This window comes from Bos mutus, chromosome 5 (assembly GCF_027580195.1).
Source record: "Bos mutus isolate GX-2022 chromosome 5, NWIPB_WYAK_1.1, whole genome shotgun sequence".
In the NCBI taxonomy this organism is placed as follows: Eukaryota; Metazoa; Chordata; class Mammalia; order Artiodactyla; family Bovidae; genus Bos; species Bos mutus.
This window is the reverse complement of record NC_091621.1, coordinates 58,172,251-58,191,500: the sequence shown is the minus strand read 5'-3', so window position 1 is coordinate 58,191,500 and position 19,250 is coordinate 58,172,251. Positions and strand designations below refer to the sequence as shown.

Here is a 19,250-nt window from a genome sequence, read left to right as displayed (position 1 = left end):
CATCTTTGAGAGGCAGAAGAAAAGATAAGGAGAGGGACTGATCAGTAGACTCAAATTACTGTAAATTTTCTGATTCTTAGGTTAAGTAGATAGTTTATAAGCAGTATTTATATTACTGTGTTTCATAATAGCATGCTTATAATTTATATGTATATTACATATCTTTTATGCAGGGAAAAATATTAATAGTAAAGTCATTTTCAGAGACAAAATGTAGTTACTTATAAATGCTAATTTTACTGAACTACTTTCATCTCTAAAAGAATATTAAGGCAGAGGAACCAGAGATCAAGTTGCCAACATCCGCTGGGTCATCGAAAAAGCAAGAGAGTTCCAGAAAAACATCTATTTCTGCTTTATTGACTATGCCAAAGCCTTTGACTGTGTGGATCACAATAAACTGTGGGAAATTCTGAAAGAGATGGGAATACCAGACCACCTGATCTGCCTCTTGAGAAACCTGTATGCAGGTCAGGAAGAAACAGTTCGAACTGGACATGGAACAACAGACTGGTTCCAAATAGGAAAAGGAGTACGTCAAGGCTGTATGTTGTCACCCTGCTTATTTAACTTATATGCGGAGTATATCATGAGAAACGCTGGACTGGAAGAAACACAAGCTGGAATGAAGATTGCCGGGAGAAATATCAATAACTTCAGATATGCAGATGACACCACCCTTATGGCAGAAAGTGAAGAGGAACTCAAAAGCCTCTTGAAAGTGAAAATGGAGAGTGAAAAAGTTGGCTTAAAGCTCAACATTCAGAAAACGAAGATCATGGCATCTGGTCCCATCACTTCATGGGAAATAGATGGGGAAACAGTGGAAACAGTGTCAGACTTTATTTTTCTGGGCTCCAAAATCACTACAGATGGTGACTGCAGCCATGAAATTAAAAGACGCTTACTCCTTGGAAGAAAAGTTATGACCAAACTAGATAGCATATTGAAAAGCAGAGACGTTACTTTGCCGACAAAGGTTCATCTAGTCAAGGCTATGGTTTTTCCTGTGGTCATGTATGGATGTGAGAGTTGGACTGTGAAGAAAGCTGAGAGTCGAAGAATCGATGCTTTTGAACTGTGGTGTTGGAGAAGACTCTTGAGAGTCCCTTGGACTGCAAGGAGATCCAACCAGTCCATTCTGAAGATCAGCCCTGGGATTTCTTTGGAAGGTATGATGCTAAAGCTCCAGTACTTTTTGGCCACCTCATGTGAAGAGTTGGCTCATTGGAAAAGACCCTGATGCTGAGAGGGATTGGGGGAAGGAGGAAAAGGAGACGACAGAGGATGAGATGGCTGGATGGCATCACTGACTAGATGGACATGAGCTTGAGTGAACTCCGGGAGTTTGTGATGGACAGGGAGGCCTGGCGTGCTACGATTCACGGGGTCAGAAAGAGTCAGACACGACTGAGCAACTGAACTGAACTGAACTTTCATCTCTAAAAGAATCTTGCTGAAAACACATCAGAAGAAATACTTTTCAGATTTTTTTCCTGGGGAAAAAATACAATCTTAATTTTTGGAAACGAAATTTATGAATATTATCTAATTCAAGTGTGAATAACATTGTCTCCTGACAACTTGGGAGAGATTAGTGAAGGACTTTATACAACCTTTCTAAATGGAAAATGATAATTCTATGCTGTTAAGTTATTTTGATTGAAGGAAAATACCCTTTTATTTTTCTTATGGTTAAATTTAAAATTAAGAAAACTGCACTCTAAGAAACAACTTATTTATTACTTATGATGATTCTTGTCTCTAAATATGAGGTTAAGAAAGCATATGTGTTTATTTTATGAATAGACACAGAATTGTACCAAAAAATGAAACTGAAAGTGATTATTAGTGATCAATTTTGTCAGTTACAAAAACTCAATAATTTATAGGTTATTATATTATATTATAATATTATAAATATAAACTATAATATATTATTTATATAATTGTTAATATATAATAAAGTTATGTATACATAAAATACACAGTTAATGTTGAGACAAAAATCAACATTAAATTGAAAAAATATAATTAGATGAAACAATGATAGGTGCAAATCAGTTTTCAGATATCTAGGAAGTTTAGCTTTCTAATTAAAAAACATCAATATGAAACTGCTAACATATCATATACTTTGAAAATAAAATTATATAAATATTAACAAATTGCAGTAAGTGACATAATTATATTACATTGTGTTAGGCATACAGTTGCAAAATACAAATGATGCCTAGGGTTTCAAAGATTGTTATTTTTTATCATTCACACTTTCCTTCTTATTTCAGAGAATAAATTGACATTTCTCTATCCCTCCTCACTTCTTACTTATTTAGACAGATGTTTGCTGGTTGTAAGTGAAAAAAAAAAAAAAACTCATGTTATTTAAGCAAAGAGAGAAAAGGACATATGTCTGCTTAGCTGCTCAGTGCGTCCAACTCTATGCGATCTCATGGACTGTAACCTACCATGCTCCTCTGTTCCTGGGATTCTCCAGGCAAGAACAATGGAGTGGGTAGTCATCCCCTTCTCCAAGGGATCTTCTCAACCCAGGGTTCAAACCTGGGTCTCCTGCATTGCAGGCAGATTCTTTACCATCTGAGCCACCAGCGAATCCCCAAAGGGCAGGTTACTAACCCATATAATAAGGCAATCAAGAGAGGTTTTTTGATTTTAGATATTGCTGGGTCTAGGAGTTAAACAATGTCAAAGGGCTTCAGGCCTCTGTGTCCCTTGATTCAGCTTTACCTTTACTCTGTTTAGAGAAATACCATTAGGCCATCTCTACCTGTAGAGTGAGGATGATGCCCATTCACATTTAAGTAGGTCCAGGCTCATGTTCTCTCAGCTTAGTGAGCTTAATGAAAAGTGAAGGCATTTTATCCAATAATTCTGGAGAAATTCGCAAAGCTAATCTTCACTGGCCTTTAGTCACATGGATGTATAACCCTAAAAAATGGTTCTCAAAAGAAAAATTAACTTAAACAACCAAAAAATTTTGAATAGTTCGATTTTCTTATATATAAAACCAGGATAATGAGAGTGTCTGCTTCCCAGCGTTGATATGAATTAACTAGATTAACACACAGAATCTGCTTAGGACAGAACCTGATTCATATTTGACTGATTATCACTGGTATTGTTAAACCAGAAATCTGCCTTACATATCTCCATTTCTTTACGTTTGACCAATCTGGTTTGTTTGGTGGGAATTCTTGTCTTCCCGGTAATATGAAGTCCATCACAATGTCATTATCACCAAGAATACATATCATATTTTGCAGTCTTATAGCTCATTGTTCGGAGAAGGCAATGGCACCCCACTCCAGTACTCTTGCCTAGAAAATCCCATGGATGGAGGAGCCTGGTGGGCTGCAGTCCATGGGGTCACAAAGAGTTGGACACGACTGAGCGACTTCACTTTCACTTTTCACTTTCATGCATTGGAGAAGGAAATGGCAACCCACTCCAGTGTTCTTGCCTGGAGAATCCCAGGGATAGGGGAGCCTGGTGGGCTGCCATCTATGGGGTCGCACAGAGTCGGACACGACTGAAGCGACAGCAGCAGCAGCAGCAGCTCATTGTTGGTGTCCATTAGATGTAGCACTTAATGTTTACTATGCTGAGTTAAAATCATATCTATGTGTATCTTTCTACCTATGTATCCTGCAGGTCTTTTTCCTCTGTATTCTCCATGGTATCTACTTTAATATGATGTTATATTAATGGTGTTATATTAATATGAATGCAAATTTTTTTATCAGTTTGAACTGAATCTAGACATTAAATGTAAAATAAATAAAAAATTAAAAATCGTCACACAATACTGAAATTCAGTATATTAAAAAATTCACTCAGTTTAACTTCTGTTAACTATGCTAAAATGCATAGGAAATATTTATATGCAAATTATTTCAACTAAAAAACACCTGTGTTAAGTGCTATATAAAATAGAGGCCGACAGTGAAGATTAAAAGATTTGAGAAGTCGTTTTATATTCTGACATATTGAGCTGAAAATTGTTTATGTATAATATATAATCAAGTGATTAACTGTTAAAATCCATAGGGTATGCTAGATGGAAAGAGGTAACATTAAGAATGATTAAGGAATCAAATGCTTTTAAGCGCTTTTGGAAATGCATCTACAATAAAATAGATAAGCGGAGCCAAGTGGTGCTTAGGATCTTATTTTTCTATGCTTGTTTTGATTAGCTGTTATCTAATCATTAAAACCAGATTTTAGTTCAAAGAGATATGTAAAATTGAAAATATCAATTGCCATGTCTCTAAATATTATAAATAACACATCATTAATTCAGATTGTTCTAGTCTCTAAATATTTAATAAACACTTGCATACGGCTGTTCAGGTACTGATCTAAACTTTGTAGATGAATAGTTTAATTTCTTCCTCAAAACATTGCTTTCACTCTTATTACCATTTTATAGATGAAGGAGTTGAGCCACAGGGAGTTTAAACCACTCACTGAAGTTCAAAAGAAGTGAAGTCGCTTAGTCGTGTCCGACTCTTTGCGACCCCATGGACAGACAGTACCCTCCCAGGCTCTGCCGTCCATTGGATTTTCCAGGCAAGAACACTAGAATTAGAATGGGCTGCCATTTCCTTCTCCAAGGGATCTTCCCAACCCAGGGATCGAACCCGGGTCTCCTGCATTGCAGACAGACGCTTTACCGTTTGAGCCAGTTCAGGCCTCACGTAAAATTGAGAGTCAAGATTCCACCCAGAGGGCTTGGCTCCAGGGTTCAAACTCAGACATCACAGTTTGCCGCTTCTAATGTTTAATTATATCTTAGACTATATTCACATAGAAAAAAATAGAAAAATATAAAAGAAAAAGAAGATGAATACCAACATTAACAAATTTGATTCAACCAGGATACGCCAATATTAGGTAGATATTTACATCATTTGAGGTTAGATGTGCTATTCCTTTGCCAAATCTGCCATTTGCTTCAATCTGACAAATTGGGAATTGCTTTGACATCCACTTCTCAAGTGAGAAACTATTTTGTTATATCTTTATAAATGTTGATCATGTTTAAAATGTTGCCTCCTATAATAGATACTTATAACTTTTAAGTACCATTTGTCATTCTTGTATGTGGTGGTAATAATCACTGTAATGTACTAAATGAGTTAAAAGCAATACATAGAAAAAGCTCTTTTCAATGGGCAAATAAATATATGTCAACTGGGTTTATTTATCTGTGTCACAGAAAACAATGGATAAATTCAGATGTGTATACTTACTGTGAGCAGGCTTCAAGCCAAATTCCCTGAACGTTATCTTCCAGATAAGACAAATTCTTCCTACTCACAGTTTTTAAAACCAAGCACTTTTATGTTTACTTCAAAATGATAAACTGTTAAATCAATACCCTCATCTCTTTGTTTTTCTATCCTCCTTTCTTGTCTTTCTACGTGCTTGCTTTAAGTCTATTTTTAAGCTCTGCCCCATACCAGTTTCATATGCACACTTCAAAGAAGGGGGGCACTAAACATAGTAGTTTTTAAATTGAAACATAGTTGAAAAGTTTTCTAATCTACAGCACACAAAGTTCTTGTTGCTTTTTTTTATTAGTTGATATCCATGAAATTTTAAAATGTTAAGGGTTTATTTGAGCAAAAATTGATTTTAATTGGATGGTGGCATCCAGTCTAACAGATAGAAAGAGGCTCCAAGGAGCTGTACAAATGAAAGAATTTTACAGCCAGAAGGGAGCAAAGACAAGGAAGCTGTACTAGGCAAAGAAGTGCGTTGCTTACTTCAGTTATTTTCCTTCAAGGGATGACAGGCGTCTATCAAGCAGAATACTTTACCGATGCCTGATCCAGTCAATCATTCTTGATTGACTTGTTTAAGATTCCACTTCTGGGAGAGCTGAAACTGTAATTGTAAAGTCTTGGTTTTGTGACACACGACTTAACATAAGCAACTCTATTTTGAGTCTATTGTGTTACTATTAACACACATAAGATGCTAGTTGAGTGAATATTATAGTGCTGAGAGGCAGAAGCGCAATAGATAAAGAAAAACACTACAAACAAAAAGTGAAAAGGAAAAAAAAAAGCTATTAAAAAACATGCTACTGATTCTGAAAAAAAAAAATTCTTGTTTTTAAAGCACATTTCCAAAACTATAAAATAAAAACACATATATGATGGCTTTAAATACTAGCCATTAGACAATAGATAGGAGAAGAGTGGAAAAGGAGGAGAGTGGAAAAAAGCTGGCTTAAAACTTTACATTAAAGAAACTAAGATCGTGGCGTCTGGTCCCATCATTTCATGTCAAATATAAGGTGAAGAAGTGGAAGCAGGGACAGATTTTATTTTCTTGAGCTCCAGAATCACTGCAGACAGTGACTGCAGCCATGAAATGAAAAGACACTTGCTTCTTGGAAGGAAAGCTATGACAAACCTAGACAGCTAATTAAAAAGCAGAAACGTCACTTTGCGAACAAAGGTCTATATAGTCAAAGCTATGATGTTTCCACTAGTCATGTATGATTGTGAGAGTTGGACCATAAAGAAGGCTAAGAGCTGAAGAATTGGTGCTTTTGAGTTGTGGTGCTGGAAAAAGTCCCTTGGACAGCAAGGAGATCAAACCAGTCCACCCTAAGGAAAGTCAACCCTGAATGAGTATTGGAAGGACTGATCTGAAGTCGAAACTCCAATACTTTGGCCACCTGATGCAAAGAGCCAACTCATTGGAAAAGACCCTGATGCTGGAAAAGACTGAAGGCAAAGGGAGAAGAAGGTGACAGAGGATGAGATGGTTGGATGGCATCACTGATTCAGTGGACACAACTTGGGCGAACTTTGGGAGATGGTGAGGGACAGGGAGGTTTGGCATGTGACCGTGGGGTCACAGAGAGTCAGATATGCCTTAGCAACTGAACAACAACAGACAACAGATGGCCATTATTTCTCAACCCTAAAAATGGTTGATTTTTGTGCATCCACTGACATTATAGTACATTGATGTGATTGTATCAAGATGGTTAGAAAATTTACTACTATAAATCAATGGGAAAATAACAATTTAATATCTGGCAGTTACAGCTTCAGAAAAAGATTAGTTATAAGAATGGGTTTGAGAGGTTCATATAAAATATTCTGAGATACTGATATTCAGAAATGCATTACTTACTGAGGAAATCTGATTCAGGTGGCATTAAAATATAATATTGCAATCTTATTTTTTTTTCAAAGCTAATATTCCCAATGCTATATATTAATCTTATTATTGTCCCTGTGTTTCTTTTAATGGACTTTAAAATTATGATCATTTTTCCCTCAAAAGTCGTTTAAGGTAAAATATTGAGTACATTTTAACTTAGGATGCTTTAGTGACCTCTAGTGTGCAGAAATTAACAATAGCATTTTATTTTCTAGATTATATACGCAAGATTTTAAAAATGGCAACTTTAGACCAGTATGAAGTGGATAAAAAAAAAGACAATCATCTTGGAAAGCAAATTACAATCAGATGTCAGTTCAACCTTTACAGAAAAGCCAACAAAATGCAAATTTTACTACTTTTATTCAACTCAGGTTAAATAGCTCCCCTTCCCATCTCTGACTGCTAGATAAGATGTCTTATTTGCATAAATCCATCTCCAGATTTCAGAGGTTCAGGCAAGCTCCTCTGTTGTCTGCCCTTTCTTTTACTGTGAGTTCCATGTTTTCTTCTGGGTGAGTGTGCAAAATGATGTATGCGGATTGCTAAATTAGGTGCCCTCGGAGAAGGCAATGGCACCCCACTCTAGTACTCTTGCCTGGAGAATCCCATGGATGGAGGAGCCTGGTGGGCTGCAGTCCATGGGGTTGCTAAGAGTCGGACACAACTGAGCGACTTCACTTTCCCTTTTCACTTTCATGCATTGGAGAAGGAAATGGCAACCCACTCCAGTGTTCTTGCCTGGAGAATCCCGGGGACGGAGGAGCCTGGTGGGCTGCCATCTGTGGGGTCGCACAGAGTCGGACATGACTGAAGTGACTTAGCAGCTGAATCTACTAGCCTCTGACACACTGAAACGTGACTTGTGATTAGGGCAGTTAAGCACTAAAATAAAGAAGCCTAATGTAAAGCCTCCTGCCATTCCCACAGATTTTTTTTCAAACAAAATTGGATATTAAGGAGATGAACCTATTTTTTTAAAGAACAATGTCTGTGAAGGACCAAAAAGTGGGATTTGAGCCAAAAGAAAGGTTTAAACTGAGTTTGGGAATCATTTTGGAGGAGGTTTTTAAAATTTTTACTTTAAATCCAATGAAAGATTGAACAATAGCATAGAGGATAATTATTCTTTATCTGTCAATGGCCAATACACACATATGATAAATACCAGCAGTGCCAAGAGATGATGAATGATATCTTCTAGCCTTGGGTTAATTTTCTATGGTTAGCTCATAACTTCTAAATGATAATGTGTTCACATGGAGACCATAACTCAGTTTATATTCTTAGAAAAGCTGTGAATACCTTAGAATCCTGTGAATGCCTGTTTCACCTCCTTTATCATGTCTTTACTGAAAAGTGAGTAACAGCAACATTGAGGGATTACACATTGCTTTGTGGTTTTTAATATCTAAAGAGGGACACTAAAAATCAGGAATCATTGTTGAATATTCAGAGGACATGCAAAATGTCAGATGATGATATTTTATTTGGCAATGCTATATTCTTAATGTGATCCAAATTGTATGAATAATCATCACTGTAAAAAAATCAAATAATTATTTTGTCTTTGTGTTTTGGCAAGTCTCCTATATGTTTCCTTTGGGTAGCTTTTAGATGAAATCATAAAGTCATAAAGTTTAGGGGACTGTAGCATCAGAAGAAAATAAAATATTTCCATATAATTAGAAGTTAAATGAAATTTGAGCTGATATTTTTAGCATTTTAAGATAAAATATTAATAAGCATGTTATTTAGTCAAATTTCTAATTATCCTCAGTTAATATAATACTCTACATTAGTATATATTTTTTTAAATAAATTAACTGGAACAGACTGAATTTTCCTAGTTTGTATAAAAATTCATACAAATGGTTGTAGAGTTATCAAATGACTTGAACATCCAAGTTTTTTTGCTTAACAGCTTGGACAAGTGATTAATTACAACTATACCCACTGTTACAACTAATACCAATAAAGGAAACATCACTATGAATTCCTTGAGACACATTCCATTTACTCTTATATTTGTTTAAGTTAAAAAAAAAAAAAAAAACTCACACAGTCGTCTCCGACTCTTTGCGATCCCATGGACTGTATCCCACCAGGCTCCTCCATCCCTGGAATTAGGGGGATTCTTTACCATCTGATGGAGAAGGCAATGGCACCCCACTCCAGTACTCTTGCCTGGAGAATCCCATGGATGGAGGAGCCTGGTGGGCTGCAGTCCATGGGGTCGCTAAGAGTCGGAGACGACTGAGCGACTTCACTTTCACTTTTCACTTTCATGCATTAGAGAAGGAAATGGCAACCCACTCCAGTGTTCTTGCCTGGAGAATCCCAGGGACGGAGGAGCCTGGTGGGCTACCGTCTGTGGGGTCGCACAGAGTCGGACACGACTGAAGTGACTTAGCAGCAGCAGTAACTTCTCCCCTGGAGAAGGAAATGGCAACCCACTCCAGTATCCTTGCCTGGAGAATCCCATGGACGGAGGAGCCTGATAGGCTATAGTCCACGGGGTCGCAAAGAGTAAAACAAAACTGAGTGACTTTTTACTTACCATCTGAGCTACTAAGGAAGCCCCTTGTACCTTGTGCCTACTCCCAGGTTAGTGGTCATATGAAAAAAATGAACACGCTTGAATCAACCATCTTTTGTAGACACTAAATATAAGAATGAATAATTCCCATTAGTTAAACGTCTGCCAGGTACCAAGTATCTGCTCTATGTGTTTTTGTGGTCTTAATCAAAACAGTCATTTGATGTGGACAACACTACCTTTGTTTTAAAGGTGAAAAAACTAATGTTCAGGAAAAAAAATTAGCAATATTATCTTTCATGTATTGAGCTCTGTCTATATATCAGATACTATTCTAAAATATTTTCATGCATAATTATTTTTAATCATAACAACACAAAGACATAGGTTTTATGTCGCTGGTGTTTCAGATGAAACAACTGAACCTTAAAGAAATTAATCACTTGACCATGCTTACATAGCTTTCGAGTAGTAAAACTGAGACTTTATCTCAGATCAGTCTGATTCTAAACTGTTCTCCTACTAGTGTTAACAGGGTGAATTAGTAAGAACAGTTGGAGCGTGTCAGCACAAGTCCCCTCACCCTCATTCCCAGGAAAAAGATACTATTTCTTTTTGCTTGTTTACTTACAAGCAGATTGAAGGTAGGTACAAAATTTACAGCCGAGGTTTGTAGAAATCAGACTTTTGAAAGGAATCCTTGTATAATCCTGAACACTAGGACTAGGACTTCCAGCTTGGGTGAAGAATCAAGTGCCCATGTCTGGCATGAAGTCATAATGTTATGTTATTACAAAGGAACTGTAAATGAATGGGGAAATGCTGAGTGCTTGTGGAAGAATCAGATCCATACAAACTTAAGAAGACTAAATATGAGTAGTGAGGAGAAAGGACAGGCTACAGAAACCTTGCTTCCTAGAAAAACGATCAGATTTTATCCATTGGTATCCAGCCCACTTCCGGACTATTCTGTTCTCCGTCCATGCTCCAAGTTTGCAATTTCCAGAAAAAGCAATATTCTTCCTTGCCTCTGACACTTCAGTTACAGTATACATTTACATGAATCTATTTCCTCACAATTTTTTTTCAACTTTGACTTGATAATTCCTACTCATTTATAAAGTTTTAACTTATACTCATGTTCCCGGGAAGCTTTATCTTATCCTAAGTCTATATTCCTACTTCTCAAATTTCCTAAAATACCTGAACTTCCCCTCTCATGCCTCTAATTACCTAATAATGTCCTGTTTACAAGACTGCCTCTTGACAGCATGAAAAGCTACAAAAACATAGGTTCTGTGTATATTTGATCTACCAGCACTTCAGTGCATTTGGCACATTGTCGGATAGGCGAATGAATATTAATCTGCAGCTCTCATTTTCACTGTGGATTATAATTACAATTTCAATATGAATAGAAGTTTTCTTTTTTAATTTATTAACTTCTCATGAAGAGATTGAAGAAAGATGAGCTGGAAGACCATCAGTATCAAGTTACAGAAATTGAATAAATATCTATAAAATGTTATAGAATGAATATGTAACAGTTTTGTTGAAACTGTAAGTTCTGAATTGCTCATTAGTGATGTTTTTTAAAACTAAATAATAGCATAAAAGTATTCCAATGTGTCTTTATTGGTTCCATTAATATTTAAAAGTAAAAGTCAATTTTTCCTCCCCTTTATTTTCTCCTAGTGATCAAAAATATATAATAGCTCTTACCTCATTCAACCACCTGACCTGCCTCCTGAGAAATCTGTATGCAGGTCAAGAAGCAACAGTTAGAACTGGACATGGAACAACAGACTGGTTCCAAATTGGGAAAGCAGTACGGCAAGCAATTCAGAACTTACAGTTTCAACAAAACTGTTACATATTCATTTTCATTCTATAACATTTTATAGATATTTATTCAATCTATACTTATTTAATTTATATGCAAAGTACATCATGAGAAATGCTGGGCTGGATGAAGCACAAGCTGGAATCAGGATTGCTAGAGAAATACCAATAACCTCAGATACGCAGATGACACCACCCTTATGGCAGAAAGCAAAGAACTAAAGTGCCTCTTGATGCAAGAGAAAGAGGAGAGTGAAAAAGTTGGTTAAAACTCACCATTCAGAAAACTAAGTTCATAGCATCCAGTCCCATCACTTCATGAAAAATAGATGGAGAAACAATGAAAACAGCGAGAGACTTTATTTTCTTGGGCTCCAAAATACTGCAGATGGTAACTGCAGCCATGAAATTAAAGGACGCTTGCTCTTTGGAAGAAAAGCTATGACCAACCTAGACAGCATATTAAAAAACAGAGACCTTACTTTGTCAACAAAGGTCCATCTAGTCAAAGCTAAGGTTTTTCCAGTAGTCATGTATGAATGTGAGAGTTGGACTATAAAGAAAGCTGTGCACTGAAGAACTGATGCTTTTCAACTGTGATGTTGGAGAAGATTCTTTAGAGTCCCTTGGACTGCAAGGAGATCCAACCAGTCCATCCTAAAGGAAATCAGTCCTGAATATTCATTGGAAGGACTGATGCTGAAGCTGAAACTCCAATAGTTTGGCCACCTGATGTGAAGAACTAACCCATTGGATAAGACCCTGATGCTGGGAAAGATTGAAGGCGGGAGGAGAAGGGGATGACAAAGGATGAAAGGGTTGTATGGCATCACTGACTCAATGGACATGAGTTTGAGTAATCTCCGGGAGTTGTTGATGGACAGGGAAGCCTGGCATGCTGCAGTCCATGGGGTGGCAGAGTTGGACACGACTAAGCGACTGAAATGAGCTGAACTTATTGATAAAATTTGCATCTTCTCTTCAAAGATGTTTTAAGTTATACACAATGGAATAATTCAGATTAAAAAAAATAAATAGCTACACACTCTCCATAATGAGTGAATAAACTGCAATTGAAGACACACTGCTTAAGCTTAACTGAGTGGTTTTTTAGTAGCTATGTATTCAAAGAGTTTGGCTAGAAATATAGTTCAAAGGATATATTTTTTGACTTTGGAGTTCTCAAAGTGCTCTAAAATCTATGATTATCAAAAACAAAGAGAATCTGTGCCTATATTAATCTGCTACAAAGAACTTATCTAACTGAATTTATTCTTCTTATAAGCAGTTTTGCAAAATCTGTTCAATATCTATTTATATTTATAAACCATCCGCCATGAAATAGAATAAAATTTACTGTCATATTCTACATTTTAAACTTGTTCATTATTTGTTCTTCTTGGTTTTCCAAGTCATTTAATTAAAATCACTCAGTGTTCCCTCTAGTATCTGATGGATACAAATAATATTTTTGAGACTCTAAGATACAAATAACATTTTTAGACTCTAAGACTAACAAGATGTATCCAGGCATCAAGCAATAGGAAAAAAATAAGAACTTATAAGAACTTAAACAGACAAGTGTTTATCTTTCCATGTAGCAAGAACTTGACATGTAAGCAGTCCAGTGATTATAGAGCTGTTCAAGAATGTCAAAAAAAAAAAAAAAAAGCCTGTGCTTCTTCTATCTCTCTGCTACACAATCTTTTTTAACTAATCAATTTATTTATTTGCTAATGTAAACCCCACAGGTTGAGCATGTTGAATAGTATTTTTTAATTTATTTTTAATTGGAGGATGATTGCTTTACAGTTTTTGTGTTGATTTCTTATGAATCATGTTGTTGTATGGCAGAAACCAACACAATATTGTCTGGATTTTGTCCATAAGTTTGAAATCTAGCTATATATTTAGAGGCATCATTACTGTATTCCTCAAGAAGAGAGAAGGTCAACATGCAAAAATGAAAGACTTTATCCCAGTCTGGCTTTTCCTTTTTCTTTAGGAAGAGTTGTTCTTTCATGGGTTTTTACTTAACGGATTTTTTTTTCTCTCTCTTGATGTAAGTAACATCCCACCACTGATGCAGGAAAATCTCAGTACATTTTGTTTTTAGAAATCACAGCCTTGCAGTCTCTATGGAAGAATCAGACTATAAGGAGGGGAGGTGACATCAAGGTTTCATTGGCCAGACTTCAGTGTCAGCCACAAGTTTGTTCACTCTGCCCTTCTCAGTCTCTCTCTCTATCTTTCTCTCTATCTCCCTCTATCTGTTTCTCAGAGGATGAGATGGCGGGATGGTATCACCAACTCGATGGACATGAGTTTGAGTGAACTCTGGGAGCTGGTGATGGATAGGGAAGCCTGGAGTGCTGCAATTCATGGGATCGCAAAGAGTCGGACACAACTGAGCAACTGAACTGAACTGAACTGAACTGAAAGGTGGGCAACCTTGGATGATAGAAATGGGGATATATTGAGAAGTTATTAAAATAATGCAGATGAGACCTGATAGCAAAGAAGTAGTGACAATTTCTTAAAGTCTTGGTATATTTTGAAGAGTAGAACTAAGCAGCATATGTTAAGGAATTACACTAAGGGTGTGAGAATAAAGAGGTGTTGAAAGTGTTTCCAAGCATTTTGGTGAGCCAAAATTGCCATGTGTAGAGATGAGAAAGTCTATGAGACAGCAGAAATGGGAGATGGATATCTGGAGGTTACTTTGCACTCAGTGGGTTTGGTATGCCTATTAGAGATCCAGGTGGCATGCTAGCTAAACTGGTGTGAAACAGCTCAGGTTACTCTTAAGTGTGTAATATGTAACTAGGCCCTGGATCCCTGACTCCCTCCATATCTTTTCATCAATTACTATACTGCTGGTGCTGCTGCTGCTGCTAAGTCGCTTCAGTCGTGTCCGACTCTGTGCGACCCCATAGACGGAAGCCCACCAGGCTCCCCTGTCCCTGGGATTCTCCAGGCAAGAACACTGGAGTGGGTCAATTACTGTGCAGTAAGTACCAAAGTGGGCATTCCAGGGCAGTGAATTGGAGCAGTCGGTTTTGCCATAAATCTCTCACAGCTGTGTAATAAGATCATTATTACTATATACCATGTATCATTGCTATACTGAGGATGGATTGCATATGGCCCTATTTCTAAGGTAGACCATGAAGCTGGACAACGATAGTAGGGTGATATAGAGTAAATTTAACTTTTCCTACAGTGTAGTAATGGCTTCCCAGCTGGCACTAGTGGTAAGGAACCGACCTGGCAATGCAGGAGACATAGATGCAGGTTCAATACCTGGCTTGGGAAGATCCCCTGGATGAGGGCACGGCAGCCCACCTCAGTACTCTTTCCTGGATAATCGCAAGGACAGAGGAGCCTGGCAGGCTGCAGTCCTTAGGGTCATACAGAGTCAGACATGACTGAAGCGACTCATTATGCATGCATGCACAGTGTAGCAAAGCCTAAAGATAAGCCAGATAGCACTAAAGAACAAGAGTTGGTTGCAAGATTGCCTGAGTAGAACCCATAACATTTCTGCCTCACACATCAGGGGCACTTTTTGTCCTTTTGCTCCACATAATTCTTTCATCTGGAAAAATAATTACCAACTTGATAAACTGTCCCTGTAAAAGCATGGTTTGGACCATTTCTCTCTCAAGACATAATTATTATGTTACACAAGAGGGAAGATCAATAGCAGGGCATATGCTCTGAGTCTTTCTGTTTTGCTATCTTATTACTTAGTTGTGATCTTTCTATTTAAAAATGAAATGCCCAAATAAAGAAGGAAATGCGGTGAATTAATAATGTCATTTTTGTCAATATTCTCTGTTACAAAAGAGCAAGCCAAATCACCATGCTAGGAAGAAGATCGACAGAGCTGGGTTCAGAAAGGATGACTATGGGTAAAAATTCTAGTTTGTTTCCCCTTCTTAACACAAAGGAGAGGAGGCAACTCCAATTCTGTACACATTTTAAAACAATTCAAGCAAAAGATCTCACCAGTAAAGTGCTAAGAAACCAGGGTGGGTAATTATCTGATTACAAAAAGGCAGCTTCTCTCTTAAGAGACCGAGACGGGTAGCTTTGGGGGAAATGTTTTTAATTCCTAGACATCATAGAATGGGCCCAAAAGTTTCAAAACAACAACAACAAAAAAAACACCAGAATACTAATAATGATACCCCTTAAAAAGCCACCAATTCACCATGATCTCTCTCTTCAGAAGGACTAATTTATGTTTCAACTATTTTGTTCCTCCCGAGAAGGAAAAAATAACAGTACCATTTTGATGGGCATATGCTTGGCAAGATTTTGTTTTCAAATAGTTAAGTAACTTGTTGCCTCTCATCCACTTTCTCAGTCTGTACATCATACCTGCAAATGTGTTCAAATTGTTACATGATTCACATGCAGGTCAACTCACAAAATGTTAAAACGTTAAAACTACACAGCAAAGCTTTGTTTTTCAGGGGTGTCCTAAACAGGATTTCTATTAAAGACAACCACAATGAAACACCTTTAGACCATGCTGGAGGCATTGCTCAGGCCTAGGGAGGCAAAGAACAAGATAGAGCCCCCAAAATAGGATAAACATAAAATCTCATCTATTCTTTTTAATCTGGGTTCTGAGTTTTTAATGGTATTTACTTCACTGATTGATTAAAGTGTAGTTGATTTACAGTGCTGTGCTAGTTGTAGGTATACAGCAAAGTGAATCAGTTAAACATACATATATATTTATGTTTTCAGATTCTCTTCCATTATAAATTATTACAAAATATTTAGTATAGTTCCCTGTGATATATAGTAGGTCTCTGTTGCTTATCTGTTTTACAAATAGCAGTATATACAATATGTTAGTACTAAGCTTCTAATATATCCCTCCCTCTCTTTTACCTTTGGTAACTATCAGCTTGTTTTTTATGCCTGTTTGTCTGCTTCTCTTTTGTCTATAAATTCATGTGTCATTTTTTAGATTCCACTTATAAGAGATATCATATGATGGTTGCCTGTCTCTGCTTGGCTTGCTTCATTTAGTATGATAATCCCTAGATCCATCCACATTGCTGCAAATGGCATTACTTCATTATTTTTTACAATAGAGTAATATTCTGTTGTGTACATGTACCACATAGTCTTTATCCATCCATCTGTCGATGGACATTTAGGCTGCTTCCATGCCTTGGCTATTGTAAATACTGCTACTATGAACATTGGGGTGCATATATCTTTTCAAATTATAGTTCTCTCCAGATTCATGCCTAGAAGTGGGATAGCAAGATCAGACAGTAGCTCTATTTTTTAATTTTTTAGGAATCTTCACACTGTTCTCCATAGTGGGTGTACCAAATCTAGCTATACTGATTTTTACATGTTATCTGCATCAAAAACAAAATAGAAAAAGATTTCAACTTTCTTTTAGAGCACTCACGGTCCTTCAACATCTGGACCCAATAGTTTTATCTCCTGTCATCCCTTTCATTCCCACTCACCGTCTGCCATCTGGCCTGTGTAGCCCACGATTCTTTAAACTCACATTCAAGTTACAACTCTCATCTTGGAACAACGTTTTTTCTCTATCTGAAAATCATCAACTTGTATTTTTGAGTCTCTGTCAAATGTTACATACTTTGAGGAAAAAAAAAATTTCCTGATTCCAACAGGAAAGGTAATAGCAGCTTTTAAGTTACCCATGTAAAACTCTGATAATAACATTCAGTATGTTGTACAGTGTAATGTAATATGTGTTTACAGGTCTGCCTTTTCTAATGAAATGTGAGTGACTCATTAACAGGGTTATATCTCTTTAAACTTCATAAGTACAGTGTCCGCTCAAAGGGTTATCTGTTTGAATGAATCAGTCAATCAATGAATCAGTCAGTTAAAAGTGCTCTATTGCTACATTATATACATTTGGAATTATTGTGAGAGGAGAGATCATATCTTTTTTTGTTTTTGTTCATCACTGTTTACCTCATCTGAGAGTACTCTGTGATGTAAATTTGATATCTAAATGTATAAACAAATCACTTGTAGCTATTCTTTATCTCTGTATGGTTTTTTAGGTTGTCTAAATCATGATACAATTTTTGCTTTGTTACCTTCAAAGGGATATACAAAGTTTATAATATCTTTAGCTTTTATAATCTATAGCTACTTATTACATGTTTGTTTTATGATTGCCATATAGAAATATCTTAATATGTTATACTGGTCTGTACATCCAAAAGGCTCCTAGTAAAAGTTCATGGAATGAGAGATAAAATCAGTATATGAGAGAGAGAATCATGAATATTGTAAGTTTAAAGAAACACTTCAAAGTAATTTTCTGCCTTGAGTAGTTTAAAACTTTCAAATCACCTAAAGGGAATAATGTATTCCCTAAAAGCTAGTAATGAAAACAAAATAGAATACCCAAAAGTAAGAATCCTAATTATTTTGATATATAACAGACACTGGATTCTTGTTTAAAACATCTAGCTTCAAGGATACCCCAGACTTTGTATCAAGAAAAAGAAGTTATTCCTTTAATCCATATCTGAAGAAAATAAATCAATAAGAACGAGACAGCCACAAACAGGTTCTGTTTACCCTTTGCTGCCAATAACAAAAAAATGAGTTTCTTCAAATATCTGACAGTACTTTCTTAAGCGGCACTATTGGTTAAAATGTTTTTAGTTAGGTTTACTGGTGGCAAAAATATCTTCCTAATGAGAAACTACCCTTATTTCTCAAACCCTGTGACCATGAGAAAATTGATTGCTATAACAGAATATGTTGCAGGGTTACGTTAAGCTTTCCTTTTATGTCAGAATGCTCTGATCTTGAAGCTACTATCAAGTACAATAAGAGAAACAAATGAAAATCTCAAAAGGTATCATGATTCCATGCATCAGCTGTTGCGTTTGGAGAATGTTCTTTTGCAACAGCTAAACAAAATTGAAATGTTCCTGGTAACGTTTCTAGAAGCTGTGACCTATTCATAAACGTCCCTTGATCTAGAATTTTGCTTTCATTTCACAGAATGGTGGCTCAGTGTAAAGAATCTGCTTGCCAGTACAGAAGATAGGGTTTGAGCTGCAGGAGATAGGGAAGCTTCCGTGGAGAAGGAAATGGCAACCACCTCCAGTATTCTTGCCTGGAAAATCCTATAGACAGTGGAGCCTGGCAGGCTATGGGCATGCAAAAGAGCCAGACGTGACTTAGCAAGTAAGCAACAGCAACAAAATGTTGCCATTCTGGTTACTTCTTTTTATGTGTGTTAGGGGGGATTCATCTAGTATGCAGGCATCTGTATGGGCTAATACTGTATAACCCTGGCAATTTAAGTAATAAACAGAGGGCCTACTGTTTTATTTGTTGAAGGCATCCAAAGTTCCTGGAAATGCAATGCAATGGAAACGACATGTATAGAATCATTCACCACGTAGTGCTTCAACACAGTAATATGGTTCTGAGTAATGAAAGATTCTGGAAAGAGAGAAAAAATATTGTTCAAACAATTTTGAAGTTATTTCAGCAGGTAAAACCAAGATGATAATGGGTTTCATAACTTTAAATAGTATAGTTTATCCTTCTCTGCCAGAATGGTCTCAAAGTATAGTCTGAAAACTTTCCCAATGGTTCTCCTGAACAAGAATATATCTAAAAA

The 19,250-nt window shown here is 36.6% G+C and overlaps 1 pseudogene; it reads left to right on the top strand.

Moving 5' to 3' along the window:
• The window catches only part of LOC138987877 (elongin-B-like), a 68,297-nt pseudogene extending 49,712 nt beyond the window's left edge, over positions 1 to 18,585 (top strand).
• The last annotated feature ends 665 nt before the right edge of the window (positions 18,586 to 19,250 follow it).